At 42.3% G+C, this 15,083-nt stretch overlaps 1 protein-coding gene and 1 non-coding gene across 2 annotated transcripts in view; one reads left to right on the top strand and one right to left on the bottom strand.

Annotated features, from left to right (window-relative positions):
- Positions 1–53: 53 nt before the first annotated feature.
- Positions 54–125, bottom strand: TRNAQ-UUG. Its single transcript has one exon. It is a non-coding gene; the product is annotated as a tRNA-Gln (tRNA).
- A 10,115-nt stretch (positions 126–10,240) lies between these two features.
- The window catches only part of B4GALNT2 (beta-1,4-N-acetyl-galactosaminyltransferase 2), a 36,652-nt gene continuing 31,809 nt past the window's right edge, over positions 10,241–15,083 (top strand). The window contains exon 1 of the mRNA XM_048517823.1: positions 10,241–10,363. The gene's annotated coding sequence lies outside the window, so the exon portion shown is untranslated. The remainder of the gene's footprint in view (positions 10,364–15,083) is intronic.

Raw genomic sequence — 15,083 nt, 5'->3', positions numbered from 1 at the left:
TGCAAATACGCCGTTGAATTTTTAAGCCAGTAAACAGGCAAAAATGTCTCATGAGGTCCCACCGAGATTTGAACTCGGATCGCTGGATTCAAAGTCCAGAGTGCTAACCATTACACCATGGGACCTGCTGACTTGCTCCCTGCGCAGGAGGCTTTCTCAGTTACTGTAACAGCGCTTGCATGACGCTTGTAAACATTGCAGTGAGGAGCTAACAGGCGCTGGAGGTCAGCGCGGCTGGGCTGCGCAGAAAAAAGTGGTAAAATTAAACAAAAATCCCGAACTGACTTTCTCGGAATAAAGCTAGAAAGGAAGCTGGCGAAGTATCTTTTTCTTTCCCCCAGCAGGCTCTCCAGTTCATACAACAAACAGATGTGAGGTGTAACAACAGCATTTGGGTACTGTGCTAATGGGAAAGCATGGGGCAGGGCAGGTAGCAGACCCGGTTCAGTTTGCATCTATTCTAGAAACTCATTCCAGACAGCAGACTGGTTGCAATCGTTATAAATGGATTCGTTTTCCATCTATAAAAAGGGAAAACGAGTTCATTTGTAACGATCGCAACTCGTTAGAAATCGGCTGTGCGGAATGAGTTACAAGAGCATCTGCTCCTGCTGCGGCTAAGGCCTTTAGCTCTGAGCACCCAGGTTTCAATGGCAGGCAGAGAGACCCTGGAAAGGAGACGCAACAGAGTGGACCATTTGGATGCCCGCAGGACGAACCGCCGACCTGTTTGTTTTTTATAGAGTGAGAGTCCTAACCACTAGGAAACTCTTCTGCACGTGCCTTGGTGGATTGAAGGGGGGAGGGGGGTGTTGTTCTGTGGATGAAAAGTAGTGCCAGCAGCCAGGGGCGTAAGGAGGCAAACTGGAGCCCTGGGCAAAACCTGAGTTGCATGCCCCGCCCCCATGGGCGGCCACCCCACCATGACCAAAAAAAATTTTTTTTGCACCAGGTAATTGGTGCCTGCAGGGGGTGCATTTTTAGACATATCTGCACCAAAATGACATATCGGTACCCCGCGGACCAATCAAACGGCAGGAAGAGGAGGAGGCGGAAGGGCGGCGGCCCAACCAGCGCTCTCTCGGGACTCCTCACCCGCGAGGCGACGAGGGAGGGGATCCTATCATTGGCTTCCAACGCCTCCCCCCTACTTGCCCTGGCTCCCCCGGGACCCCCCCCCCAGCCGAGGAGAATCTACCCCACAGTGTCGGGAGAGCCCCCCCCCCCGTCCCTCCCCTGGACCACGCCAAGCTGACCGCCGCCTTCGCAGGAGACCGCACGTGGATGTTATTGGGGGGGGGGGGGGATTCCACTATCTTCCCAAGCCTCTTTGAGCTTGGCAGCCCGTTTGCTGCTGCTGCTGCTGCCCTCCAGTGGCCAAAGGTGTGAATTACAAGCGCACCCCCCCCCCCCCCCGCATTTCTCAGGTTATAGTTGCTATAATGTGGCGTGTCTTTGGGCAGGGGAGCCGCTGCGGCCGGAGCGTTACCACGCTCTTGGAGAGCCCCTGGGCAGCGGCTGGAGGGTTACCACGCACTCGGAGGAAGCCCTCTGCAGTTGCTGGAGGGTTACCACGCTCTCGGAGGAAGCCATCTGCAGCGGCTGGAGCGTTACCACGCTCTGGGGCCCTCTGCAGCGGCCGGAGCGTTAGCACGCTATCGGGATTGCGCTTGTAAATCACACCTTTGGCCACTGGAGGGCAGCAGCATCCCCAGCGGCTCCCCTGCCCATAGAGGCTCGGACACGCCACAACCTCGACGTGGGGCCTCGTGCGAAGGTGGCGCCCTAGGCTCTTGGCTACATTGTCCAAAGGGGCTGCCAAGCTCAAAGAGGCTTGGGAAGATAGCGGAATCCCCCCCATAACATCCACGTGCGGTCTCCTGCGAAGGCAGCGGTCAGCAAAGGCGGAAGCGTCCAGGGGACCCTGTGAGCGAAGCGGCCGGCGCGGAGAAGGAGGGAGCCCTTCTGCAGGGTCGTCGTCGTCGGTGGGGGAACTCTGGCCGCCCTCCCTCTCTTCCTCACTGGCCCTGATGGGCGGGGAGGGGCTGTCAGCAGTGATCCCTGGTTCCCATTGTGCATCTTACACTACTTATCCCTCCACATCAGCAAGCTCCTTGTCACCTTGCTGCATTCATGTGCTTATATGTTTTCAGGGACTTAGGTATAGATTTTTTTATGGGGGGGCACACCTCCCCAAGCCCAGCCCCAGCCTAGAGGTTATAAAAGCAGCTCTCCGAGGCCTGCCCTCCCCCGCCCCCACCAGCTGGGCTGGCATCCAGCAGCCGGCAGTTCCTTCTGCCCTCACTCTGGGCAGAGGCGTAGAGGGAAAATGGAGCCTGGTGCAAAATCTGAGTCCCACCCCCCACCCCCGGGCAGCCGCTGTGATGCTGGAATCCACCCCCAAACAGCATCACTTTCAATGGTGTTTAAACTAGAGAGCCCAAATTCTCCTTTTAAATCCACCTTAAAGGGAGAATCTGGGGTCCCCATTAAAAACAACATTGGAAGTGATGCTGTTTTGGGGTGGATTATCACCCACCCTGAAACAGCATCACTTTCAATGTGGCAAAGTAAGCCAGAGCAGCACTCAATCTGGAAGGAACCAGGTTTGATTCCCTGCCTGCCGCTTGAGCTGTGGAGGCTTATCTGGGGAATTCAGATTAGCCTGTGCACTGCCACACATGCCAGCTGGGTGACCTTGGGCTAGCCACAGCTTTTCATAACTCTCTCAGCCTCACCTACCTCACAGGGTGTTTGTTGTGAGGGGGGAAGGGCAAGGAGATTGTAAGCCCCTTTGAGTCTCCTACAGGAGAGAAAGGGGGGATATAATCCACACTCCTCCTCCTCCTCCTCCTCCTCCTTCTTCTTAACTGGGGACCTCAGATTCTCCCTTTAAATGCATGTCGAAAGAGGTGGATTTAAAAGGAGAATCTGGGGAAATTTGGGGGGTGCCTGCTGTCAGGGGTGCAATTGTTAAGCTAGTAGCACCAAACTTTCAGGGTATCTTTATAGAGACCATGATACCACTATTCTTGTTTAGCCGGGTGTCCAAAGTTATGGACCCTCAAAAGTGAAGTCCCCATCTTCTATTAGCTCCCATTGGAAACAATGGAGGATGGGGGCACCCCCTTGGGAGTCCATAACTTTGGACCCCCTGAACCAAACCTCACCAAAACTGGGTGGTATCATCAGGAGAGTCTCCCAAACAGTTCCTGAACGTTTGGTGCTGCAACAGTGCGCCCCCTGCAGGCCAAAAACCCAAAAACACTAAAATGTAAAAAAACCACAGAGGGGTGGAGCTTCAGACATGTAATGGGGGGGTTGAACCCGAGAACCCCCCCCCTTACCTACGTCCTTGTATGTTTTTATTGACTTGTTAAAACATTTAAAATGCTTTAACGCTTTCAGTTTGCTGCCTTGTGGGCCCTATTTGGGCAGGAAAGGTGGCACAGAAATGCTTACTGATTTAGAAATGTTTACATAAAGTGGGGAAATTACACGGAGAGGGGGGAATTGCACATAATGCTTATGCTAGTGTGCACTGGTGAGTTTAGGGGCAGATTGCACACTTTGGAAATAGCGCTTCTACCCAGCGGTGATTTCCCATTGGATTTCAATCTTGGTATCATGTTCTTTACCAAAGAGAAATGCTATAATTAGTGAGTCAAATAAGTGCATTCAACAGAACAGCCCAATATATAACATAAAGAAACAATCACAAGTCAAGGAAAAAGCTTTTTAACCCAGGTCCAAAAATCAGGGAAAGTCCAGAATAGACCTTAAATAGAACAGGAAAAAAGTTGTTAAATCCAGGTTCAACAATCAGTGAAAGTCCAGATTAAACTTTTGGGTAAACAGAACAGAAGACGGGATCCCGGTTCTTTGATGCCCATTTCGCTTCAAGCTTGATCTCTCCATTGTGAAATAAGCTACCTGGATCTATACAGAATATCTTTAGATAGAACCGACTTAATTGTATTCCTGGATATTCAATTGGCTAGGCGGTAACAATATGTAACATCAAAGTGCTGAATAAAATAAAATGTTCTGGAGGACATTTTTAGAAAGACGGTTGTCTATTATTCCACTATTTTTTGTTTGATTATCTTACTGTTCTACTATTCCTTGTGTGTGTTAACTCTCTCTGCACTACTTTCTACTTGAATATTCCATTCTTTTTTGCATTGGTTATGAGATATGTCTGCCACTTTTTTGCATTTCTTCTACTTTTTGTCATTTTAGTCCTATTACATAGTTTGTTATTCTCGTGCTAATTTGACTGCATTGCTCTACACTGTGTAATTGGCATTGATTCTCAGCCAGAAGGGCGAGCTATAACTAAAGTCAATAAAAAGCTTAATATTTATCAGGAAGGAAAGAAAGTGTAAATGAAGAGGAACATCTTATCTATAAGTTTAATTATCCACAAGTTTAATTGTATTCACCAAGGCTTAAATAGAGACAAAGCATTTCTCATCCCCATAGAAGTTAAAGTCATACAAAGAGAGTGTGTAATCACCTTTTAGAGTTTTGAATAGAAATGTCAGAGGAACATTCTGCGCAACACAAATAAAATGTTTTGGTGCTGAAATATAATACATTTCCTGCTGGAATTCTGCACTGTTTTTTCCTCAAAATGTTCAGAAGATGTTTTATTTCCCCTCAAAACGTTTTATTTTGGAAATGCTAAATAGTATTTCTTTTTCCCTAAGTCATTTTCAAAATGTTCTCTACTTGCTGTGCAGAAAGCAGGAAGTGTTTTATTTTTCCCACCCAACTTTAATGCAAGCAATTAATGCAAGCATCACTTTACTCACATTAATTTCTTGTGAGAGTGAAGTGAAGCTCAAAATCTCACAACAAAGACTGGAATGAGAAATACCTAATGTTCAGACTGGATTCGGAAAAGCAAGAAGCACTAGAGATTCTATTGAAATGTTTTTATTGTTGCATTTTTATTTTTATAAAAATATAAATGTAATATTTATATTGTATTTTTATTTTTATACCATAAATAGAACTGTAAAATGGAAAGATCAAAACAACAATTACAATTGTATAAAAAACTAAGAAAAAGAAAGTTGCACATATAGTATTACACACCGTAATCTAATAATAAGTAAACAATAGGTTATAATAGCTGTTAAAAGCTTTAAAGATTAGTATAACAATGGACAGGCAACAGCCATTATCATAATAGTTCACTAAAATCATAAAATACCCTATACAATATCTGATATAGCTGATAATGATATTAAACAGTGATAATTGATGTATAACATAATTAAACAGATAATAAAGATTGATAATATTAATTATTATTATGAATTTCTAAAGATATTTCCCAAATTAAAAAATATCATATTACTGTACTGTAATTTATTCATAATATGTTTAGATGTTTTGAACCCCTTTTCAAAATAACAAGTGGATTAATAATTATATATACATCATTTCATCAACCTCATTTTTAACTCCCCATTTTTAAAATAGTAGTATATGTAATATGTTTTCCATTAATCTTGGAATGCTTTAACAGGTCTCTTATTCCTGAAATGTGTTCATATTTCCATTACTGCATATTTAGCTAGTTTAGTTCTCCAATTTTCTTGGCATGGATATTCTTCCGCCTTCCATTTTGCTGTAACTATTACTTCATATTTTGAAGCAGTTCTTCTGAAATTTTTGGAATGCTTTTTGGCAAAATGCCTAATAGCATACCCTTGTCTTCGATAGCAAATGTAATTTTTTTACGATTTTCTTAATTACAGAAATCGCACTTCACAAACAATATTACATGCTGTCTGAGCTAGGGATGTCAGAGGTGCCCCATGACAGTCCCTAAACAGAGATAAACAATATTCCTAAATTTCAAACAGACAGTACAATACAAGGGTTTTAAAAATTATTTGAAGAGGACTTTGGAATTATTGATAGAGGCTGCATGAGGTACCTTCGATCTAAGATTTTTGGAGAACCTGGGGAAGTATAATCCCAGATGAAGCAAAAAGTTATGATCTCTTCAGAGAAAGAATGAGACAGAAATTGAGTTCATCACTAGACCTTAGCAATACAGAGTTAGGACAAATAAAAAAAAGGATGAAATATACTCTCACTTTGCCTGTAGATCGGTGGATTGAAGGAAATGAGACAGACACAATACAAAAACCAGTGTAGTGTAGTGGTCAACAGCAGTGAACTCTAATCTGGAGAACAAGGTTTGATTCCCCACTCCTCCACATGAGCAGCAGACTCTTATCAGTAGTAGAGGCTTGAGAGCCAGCATGATGTAGTGGTTAAGAGCAGGTGCATTCTAATCTGCTGGTATGCCACTGGGTACCAGTGTGGTATAATTAAACTCAATGTCCAAATGTATTTGAACTTTCAAACTTTCAAACAGATAGGTTGGCGGGGGCAGGGGGGGGGAGGAGAGGCAAGGCTAGGTAGGCACTAGGGCCCAGGCGGAGCATTCTACAACAAAGAAGGTCCGACATATTGAGTTCTGTGGTGGAGGAATATATAACCCTACTAACATCTTTTTCTGAGGCAGACCATAGTTAAAGTAACTCGGGAGGGTACCTTTTCTGCATCATGAGTTTACAGCATGTGAACATTGTATGTAGCTGTAAGAAATGGTCTTGAATTAGGACAACTGATGAACACATTGATCAATTTCCAGAGGAAGTTGAAGGATAGCACCTCCTTGGACACTTTATCAGATATTAATTCTATTGACAAATGTGAAAAGAGTAGTAACATTAATGCCCCCTTTCCATTTTGCAAGTAGCTTTGTAATTTTTATTTTCCAATCTGAATGTTAGGTTTTGATTTTTTTTATTTAATAAATGGATTTTGGATTTTTGATCAGTAGTGTTGATTGGAAAGTACTGTAGTATTCAGTTTTAGAAAGTCAGTTTAGCTTTTATGGTCCCCTTTTATCCCAAAGGTTTTTGCCCCTCCCGTTTAATCAGATAACGTGAGATAACAGTTATTTGAGTTTAGGTGCCCCAAGGTCGCTTAATCTATCCAATAGAGTAATAATTATTTTCCATTTCTTTAATAGAAGATCAATTAACATATCACAGCCTGGTTATATAGCCCGTGGAACAACAAAGTGAAAGTTCATCTCCATCGCACAGGTGTCATTTCTGCCAATATAAATTGTTGCAACAACCCCAGGTCTGGAATGTCCCTCAATCATCAGGTGTATTTCCTGACACTGAGAAGCATCTAATAAATATGATCTTTGGACAAGGATCTAATAGCAACTCAAAAATGAGGAAAACCTTATCCCAGCATGGTCCATGGAAGTTTAGGCCAAAATAAAACCTTGTCCATCTTGAAGGTGCTGCTAGACTCTTGCTTACTGTTTTTTTAAATGGTTTATTATAATAAATTCATACAAACATACATAATACCCTTAGCCCACATTCCCTTACATTTATTACATTCACATTACATAAAACCATCACCCCACCCTTAGTGCATTTGACTTCCGCTTGGAATCAATTCCTCTTCTGATGTCATTTATCTGATATATAATTCTACGTTAGTCCAATACTTTCATCAACATTGCAGGCATAACAAAAAATGATTTATAATCTTCATTTTTTCCTTAAGAAATTAATCACTGGTTCCCAAATTCAATATAAATCCATCAATTGTACTGCATTTGTTCAGTTTAGATAACTTGTCATAGTATACCTAAAAGTTGGTTCATCCAATCTTCTGTTGTTGGTGTACTGTAGAACTTTTCCATTTTTTTGCAAATTGATTCTCCCAGCGACTGACATATATAAAAAAATAGTGTTTCAGTCTTTTTTTCCATTTTTCTATAATATTTAAGAGAAATAACTCTATTTAAAAAAGGTATTTCTATACACAAGATCTTTATAATTAAACAATAAATGTTATACCAATATTTTGGGCTTCACAATTCCACCATAAATGCATAAAGTTGCACCTTTTGGCTATCACATTTCCAACATTTATCCGAGCAAGTACTATACATTTTGCCAATTTCACTTGGGTACAAATACCACCGTGGAAAATCTTAAGGTAGTTTTCTTTTTAATCTTATTGCTTTGGTAAATTTTTGTTTCGTAACCCAAACATTTTCCCAAGTCTCCAGCGGTATTTCTCTATGTAAATCTTGTGCCCATTTGACCATTACAGTTTTTACTTGTTCAGCAAATAAATCCGTTTGCAAAATATCTTGGTATAATTTACCAATGGTCCCAGCCTTCTGTTCTTTTAGACACTTCCATATTTTTGAATCTTCCATCTCAAATCCTATTTTCTTATCTACATTATATTTTGATTTAATTTGAACATATGTATACCATGGACATACTTGTTGATTTATTCTCTTATTTCATCTCTTTCTTTTAGGGTTATCTCACCCTTAACTTTAGTTAGTAAGTTTTTATATCTCAGCATATCTATATCACCTTCATATGTAGCATTTGTTGCTACAAAAGACTAACACGGCCACCCCTCTGGAATTATGATGAACAGGTTTCCACAAACTGAATTGGCTCTAGAGGCTGGAGGACCACATCTGGCTTCATCAAGCAATGAGGTAATGCATCATTAAACTCATCTTATAATAATTTTCTTTCAAGTTATAATAAGCTGTAAATTTCAGATCTTTTTTCCATAATCTTTCCCATTGTTCCAGAGGTGTCGTAAGGGGGGAAAGCACCCCATGCACTGGTGCATCCTCCGCCCCACCCTGAACGCTTCTAACTCCGGCCTTGAACGCTCACCATTATCTACTTCACAGGCAATACTCGCGCGCTCCTCCGTCCCCTTGGAGCTACACCTCTGTATTGTTCCATTTGTATGCTTCTCCCCACATTTTAGCCCATTTTACCATCAAACTCCTTGCATATTCCATAGGGACAAGAAGACTGCATAAAACACCTTGTTTGCATCAAAGGATGCACAGGGCCACGGTTTCTCAAGGGTGGGGAAACTGATTCAACCCTAGATTTCTTTATGGATGAAGCCTATAATTTTGGGACACACCTGAAGAAATGAGGAAGAGACCCAATAGCCTGTCAGGACTGCAATTCCCAGGATCACCGGTTCCCTCCTTTTTGCGTTGGAGCGGGAAACAGGGCTGGGGAGCTACAGCAAAGCGAAACTATGTAGCTCCTTCAGCACCAATGAGAGACCAGGAACTGGGGGGAGGAGGAAAGCTGATTGGTTGCTGTATGTTTTTGTAAATAGAATAAATACAGTTGAACCTCGGTTTTCATTGCCTTCGGTTTTCATCGGTTTCGGTTTTCATCAATTTTTTCAGTGAAAAATTTGTCTTGGTTTTCATCTATTTGCCTCGGTTTTCATTGATATGCAGTAAGGTGCAGGGATTTGTGGAGAAAAATCACCCGGACAAAGCCGTTGCAGGCCGTGTCTGCAACTTGTTTAATGACAATGTCTTGCCCCATTTCAGACAAATCTTAAAGAGGCGTCAGAAACAGACCTCTTGGGACAGCTTTCTGGTGCGACATTGGTCCATTGAAGCTGGTCCTGGTGTTATTGTTTGTTACTGTTTTCAGCATTAAACACTATGTTTATTCACAAAAAATGTGTTTTTGGTATGTTTTTTAGAGTGCCTGGAACAGATGAATTGGATTTACATTGATTCCTATGGAAAAGTTTGCCTCGGTTTTCATCTGTTTCAGTTTTCATGTAATCTTTTCGGATGGATTACCAACGAAAACCGAGGTTCCACTGTACTGGAACTGAGGACAAGAATCCTCAGTTCCAACACCCTGTAGCTAGGGTGACTCAAATCAATAAGGTTCTTCTTTTTAAGTGGACTTTGTCTGAGCGGTGTTTAGCCTTACAATAGCCTACCCAAAGGATATTTGAGTAGGATGCAAAGAGCCCTCGTCACTAATCTAGGGACGAACAATACTTTGCTTTTATCAAATGGCCAGGCCAGTACATGCCCATTTGACTTCGGTTGGGGTGGGAATCCAAACAATCCAGAAACGCATTACCAAGCCACCGCAAAGAAATTTGTCAGCCTGGTCTAAACACGCTCAAGAGACTAGCCCTAAACTATATTCTCATCTGCTTTGAGACCTGTACTTGAAGTTAATCTCCTTGGAAAAGGAAAATATTTGTTATACCTGTGGATAGGTAAGGCTGCTGGCTTTCAGGTGTCTAGAGAGCACTGGCTGCAGCAAGAAGGCGGAGGCGGAGCTAAGGGAATTTCAGCACTAGAAACAAGGATGGGATGGAGAGGGTGAAGTTCACAATCCATTCACTCTTTGCTTGCTCTGCTCTGCTCTGCTGGGAGTTTTCTAAGAATGCAGGGGGACTGTTTCTGTGTGCTCTTGAGGTTACAGAGGTGAGTGGAGTTTGCAATATTTATGCTAGGGGTTGACATTGAAGGGATTGTTTTGCAATGGGGACGACCTTCCCTCCTAAAAGTCTTCTGCTTCTTGCCAAGGTGTGGACTTTTGTTTCAAGTGGAAAGGAAAATACTCTTTGAGGGGGCCTATTTGAGATTTCTGTAGAGATGGTCCTCACGGCGTTTATAGCTTTTTTTCATTTTGCCAGTTGTTGGCTTGTGCTGCTGTGGTAGCTGAGTAGAAGTGGAGTCGGGAAGGGAGTATGATGTTAAGGGGGATTCTTCCTTAGCAGATGAAACATCTGGGCACTTAGAATTGCTGAGTGAGAGCGCAGTCTTAAACAGTATTGCACCTTTCTAAGTCCGTTGACTTCAACGAACTTGTGTATATGTGTGTGTGTCATCAAGTCCAAGCTGACTTCTGGTAACCCTGTAGGGTTTTCAAGGCGAGAGATGTTCAGAAGTGGTTTGTTGTTGAGTTCTGGGAGAACTGAGACTAGCCCAGGACACTTCATGTGAGGAACTGAACCCTGTTCTTCAACTTAGAGTCTGCCGCTCTTAACCGCTACTCCACACTAGCTCTCAAAGGGCTCAGAAAGACATAAGTTTGTTTGGAACTGCAGTCCAGTAGACCCACGGAAGGATTGAGAGAATCAGGGCACCCTTTTACCTGTTTGCCAAGTTTCCTCAGAGCACGAGAATGTAGACTAATGTTTCTTTTATGTGATCTTTGAGGGTACTTGTCAAGCTCTCCTATATTGACATGCATTCCTGGATAAAGTGAGTTTGGCGGTATATCAGATTCAGTTCTGCACGATCTCACCTTTTGGCAATGAGTATCTCTCCCTAACGAAATGGCGGAAGTGGCCTTTTACACAGTTGTTGATAAAATGGGCCCCATACAGTTTACTGCCGGTAGGGCAATATTCCAGTGACACTTCCTCCTACTTACCAAGGTGGGCTGCAGCGCCTCAGGCAAGACCGGGTTCCTCTGTAGTCATGAGAACTAAGAAAATTGTAAAACAGGTATCCAGTGGGCTCATGAAAGACTAACAAAATTTATTCCGGCATTGCTCAGAATACACATCATCAGATACATTTAATATACACCAATTCAGTGGACATTTTGATATTCACACCAGAATGGAGGAGGGGGGAGAAATGTGATGCAAATTGGATGAGGGCCCCCTTCCAGAGGTGGGATCCAGCAGGTTCTCACCAGTTCCCGAGAGTGGGTTACTAATTATTTGTGTGTGCCGAGAGGGGGTTACTAATTGGGTCTGCTTTTCTGTTAGAAATTCCATTAGGTCCAAAAATCATAAAGTCCTGTTGTTTCCTATGTGGCTGGTTAGCGAAGGTAGAAAACGGGATAATTCTCCCTGTTGGGCTGTTTTAAAAACATGTTTTAGAAATATGGTAAAGTTCCTTGTTTAATAAGGAGAGTATCCTTCTTTTTGATTTCTAGAAACAAAATTAGAGAGCATTTGAAAGTATTAAGTGCATTCTGACATGCAGTCGGAGATTAGGAGGAGAAGTAGTTGTTTCTGCTACGTAGTGACGATAGGACTTGCTATAATGAGTTTAAATTACGGACAGAAAGATACCAGCTGGAAATTAGGAACTTTTTTTTACAGTAAGAGTTTTTTACAGTAACAGAGAAATTATTAATACCCCGCCACTGGAATGTCCGGCCACGCCCCCATCATGCCCTGCCAAGCCCATTGGCGCTACGCCACTGTTTGAATCCCACCACCATGGGAACCTGTTACTAAAATTTTTGGATCCCACCACTGCCCCCTTCCTTGTCACATAGGCCAAGTAGGATTAAGGTTGTCTTGACTGTCCACTGTCATCATGGAGGGGAAAGGAAGGACTTGCAGTGCTGCAGTGTGAAAGGTTGGGTGTGGTCTTGCCATCTGGGACAATGTACAACTATTGACTCCAAGTGTGTAATCAAGGATTACTGTATTTTGTGACCCTGCCATCCATTCCCCACATGTCTTTGCACGTACTCATAAAGGGTTGGATCCAACCAGTTTTTCTGGCATTGGAATATGAAAGAAATTTCCTCTTTGGTTACCTCAAAAGGGAGGTGACTGCCAAAGGAGCAAAAGGTCAGAGCGCCGGAGCCACTAAGGTGGGCAGTCCGCCAATCCCCCCAGCCCCAGTGCCAAAGATGACCAATCACAGATTGTGGTTAAAATGTGGAATTCACCGTCAGAGGATGGCCACAGGCATAAATACTTGTAAAAGGAGATTGATTTGTGGAGAATAGGTCAATCAGTGGCTGCTAGCCATGGGGATTAAAGGGAACCTCCACATTCAGAGGCAGTCAACGTCTGAATCCCAGTGTCAGGAGCAGAGGTGTATCTAGGCAAACTGGAGCCCAGGGACAAAACCTGAGTTTGGCGCCTCCCCCCCATGGGCCAAACACACAAACCCTCCCCCCACCAAACAATGATTTTTTGCATCAGCTCACAAAATGCCTCTCAATGGGAGCATACATGCATGGCTCTCTCCCCACCAACTCTCTTTCCTAATTTTGTCCTCACACCAACCCAGTGAGGTAGGTTGTTAGCCTGAGAAACAGCTCCAAGCCAGTGCAAGTGGGTATTAAGCCTGTAAATCTTTCACAAATCACCTCCAGCAAAACACTTGCCAAACAAATGTCAGCAACATCTCTCACAAAACACCTCCAGTGGAATCCACCCCCAAACAGCATCATTTTCAATGGTGTTTAAACTTGGGAGCCCAGATTCTTCTTTTATATCCACCTTAAAGGGAGACTCTGGGGTCCCCAGTTAAAACACCATTGAAAATGATGCTGTTTTGGGGTGGATTCTCCTCCACCGTACAGTACAGTAAACCTTTATTAGGCATAAATAATTCTACATACAGTATGTTCGTTTCATAAACAACAATACAACAAGGCATCCAATACACTAAGTTAGGATAAATTATACACAAACTTTCTGGAGACCTATTGTGATATCCATATGTTAATTAAAGCTGATATAAACAACTTCTCATGAGCCTCAGACATTAAATCAATGTAATTTAGATGATTTGATACATCGAGGGACACATTTTAGTACCTGCTCTTTGAAGGATAATATTACTTCCAGCTAGATATGTAGCGACCCTAACGGGTTATTATCTCCAGAAGATGCATCACTGAGTCAAATACTTCACTTACATAAGCCGAAGGCAAATTTGTTTTATCTTTGATAATCGGGGTTATATATGGTGACTACGTAAGTGCAGGGTTGAAGCTGACATTCTAGGAGGATATGCTGTATTGTATCCACAGCATTTACTAGAGCATGGGCATCATCTGTCAGCTAAAATAAAACACCTTAAGAGGAATCTCCCGATTGTAACTTTGGAAGGAAAGGCATTTACTCTGGCAAGCATAAATGCTCTACGACGAGATGGACTGGGTCAAGACTACAGAGGTATTTTTGGCTATCTTTCCCATGTATGGTATGGGTAGGTTTAGAGAAAGTCTGGAGAGCATACTGCAGGTTGTACTGGAGTGAAGTGGACTGGGGAAATTCCATATCAATCAGTCTTTGGCTGGACGGTAATCTTAAATATATATTCCTCAAGCTAAGAGGTTCGAGAAATTCCAAAGAGAATCCTAGAGTTCTATTTTGGATCTCGATATGGAACAACCAGGGATATGCCTTTTCCAAGTTAGGTCAGATTTAGAAATATAGGAGAATAACTGAGACTTTCGTTTTACTCCTAAAAGAATATTTTAGCCAAAATTTAAAAAAAGCATAATCCAAGCTTTAGCTTCAATAGAGTGTATACCCAGTTCTTGCATATGGAATCACCTCTATTTGGGACACATTTGGAACACCCAAGATTTTCCTGTAAAAGGAGGGACTGCCAGTACTTTTCTCAATATTAGAGTCAAACTCCTGTAGCCAAAGTTGCGTAACCATACAGAAGGGATGAAATTATTTTGCTTCAAAATATTCTTACAGCAGCTGGAACAATTTAGTTACCTTTGGTGTAAAAAAGTAATTGTGTAATTAAAGGAAGCTGAGGAAACTAGCAGTTCCTTAATTACTTTTGCTTTTTTTTTTTGTTTGGACCCTACATTGAAGTTTATGCTGGAAAACAATACCAAGATAATTTGAATTCCTATAACTTGTGCTTAAGCTGGAAGTTGTTACTAATAACCCAATTTTGCGGTTTCCAAGATTTTGAGAGAAAAACTTCATGAATTTTTTGATTTGGCATCAATTGATAAACTCAAACTGTTTTTTTTTGACAGTAGTCATGGAAAATTCGCGAGATATCTTAAAAGACCAACTCTAGTATATGACAAGATTGTAGTGTCATCCAAGCATAAAAGTAGATGCGGGGTATCCCTAGTATTTAATTTTGGGGGGTGTCCATTAGTTTTTTGTAGAATTGGGGCTAAATCACTCAAATATAAATTAAAAAGATGAGGAGCAATTAAAAAGATGAGGAGCTCTCCTCCACCCTGAAACAGCATCACTTGCAATGTTTAAACTGGGGACCTCAGATTCTCTTTTTAAGCCAAAGCGAGTGGTTTTAAAAGGACAATCTGGGAAAATTTGGAGGATGCCTGCTGTCAGGGGTGCAATTGTTAAGCTAGCAACACCAAAAGTTCAGGGTATATTTAGGAGACTCTCCTGATGATACCACACAGATTTGGTGAAGTTTGGTTCAGGGGGTCCAA

This window comes from Sphaerodactylus townsendi, linkage group LG15 (assembly GCF_021028975.2).
Source record: "Sphaerodactylus townsendi isolate TG3544 linkage group LG15, MPM_Stown_v2.3, whole genome shotgun sequence".
Lineage (NCBI taxonomy): Eukaryota > Metazoa > Chordata > Lepidosauria > Squamata > Sphaerodactylidae > Sphaerodactylus > Sphaerodactylus townsendi.
This window is presented reverse-complemented; position numbering and strand designations above follow the sequence as displayed.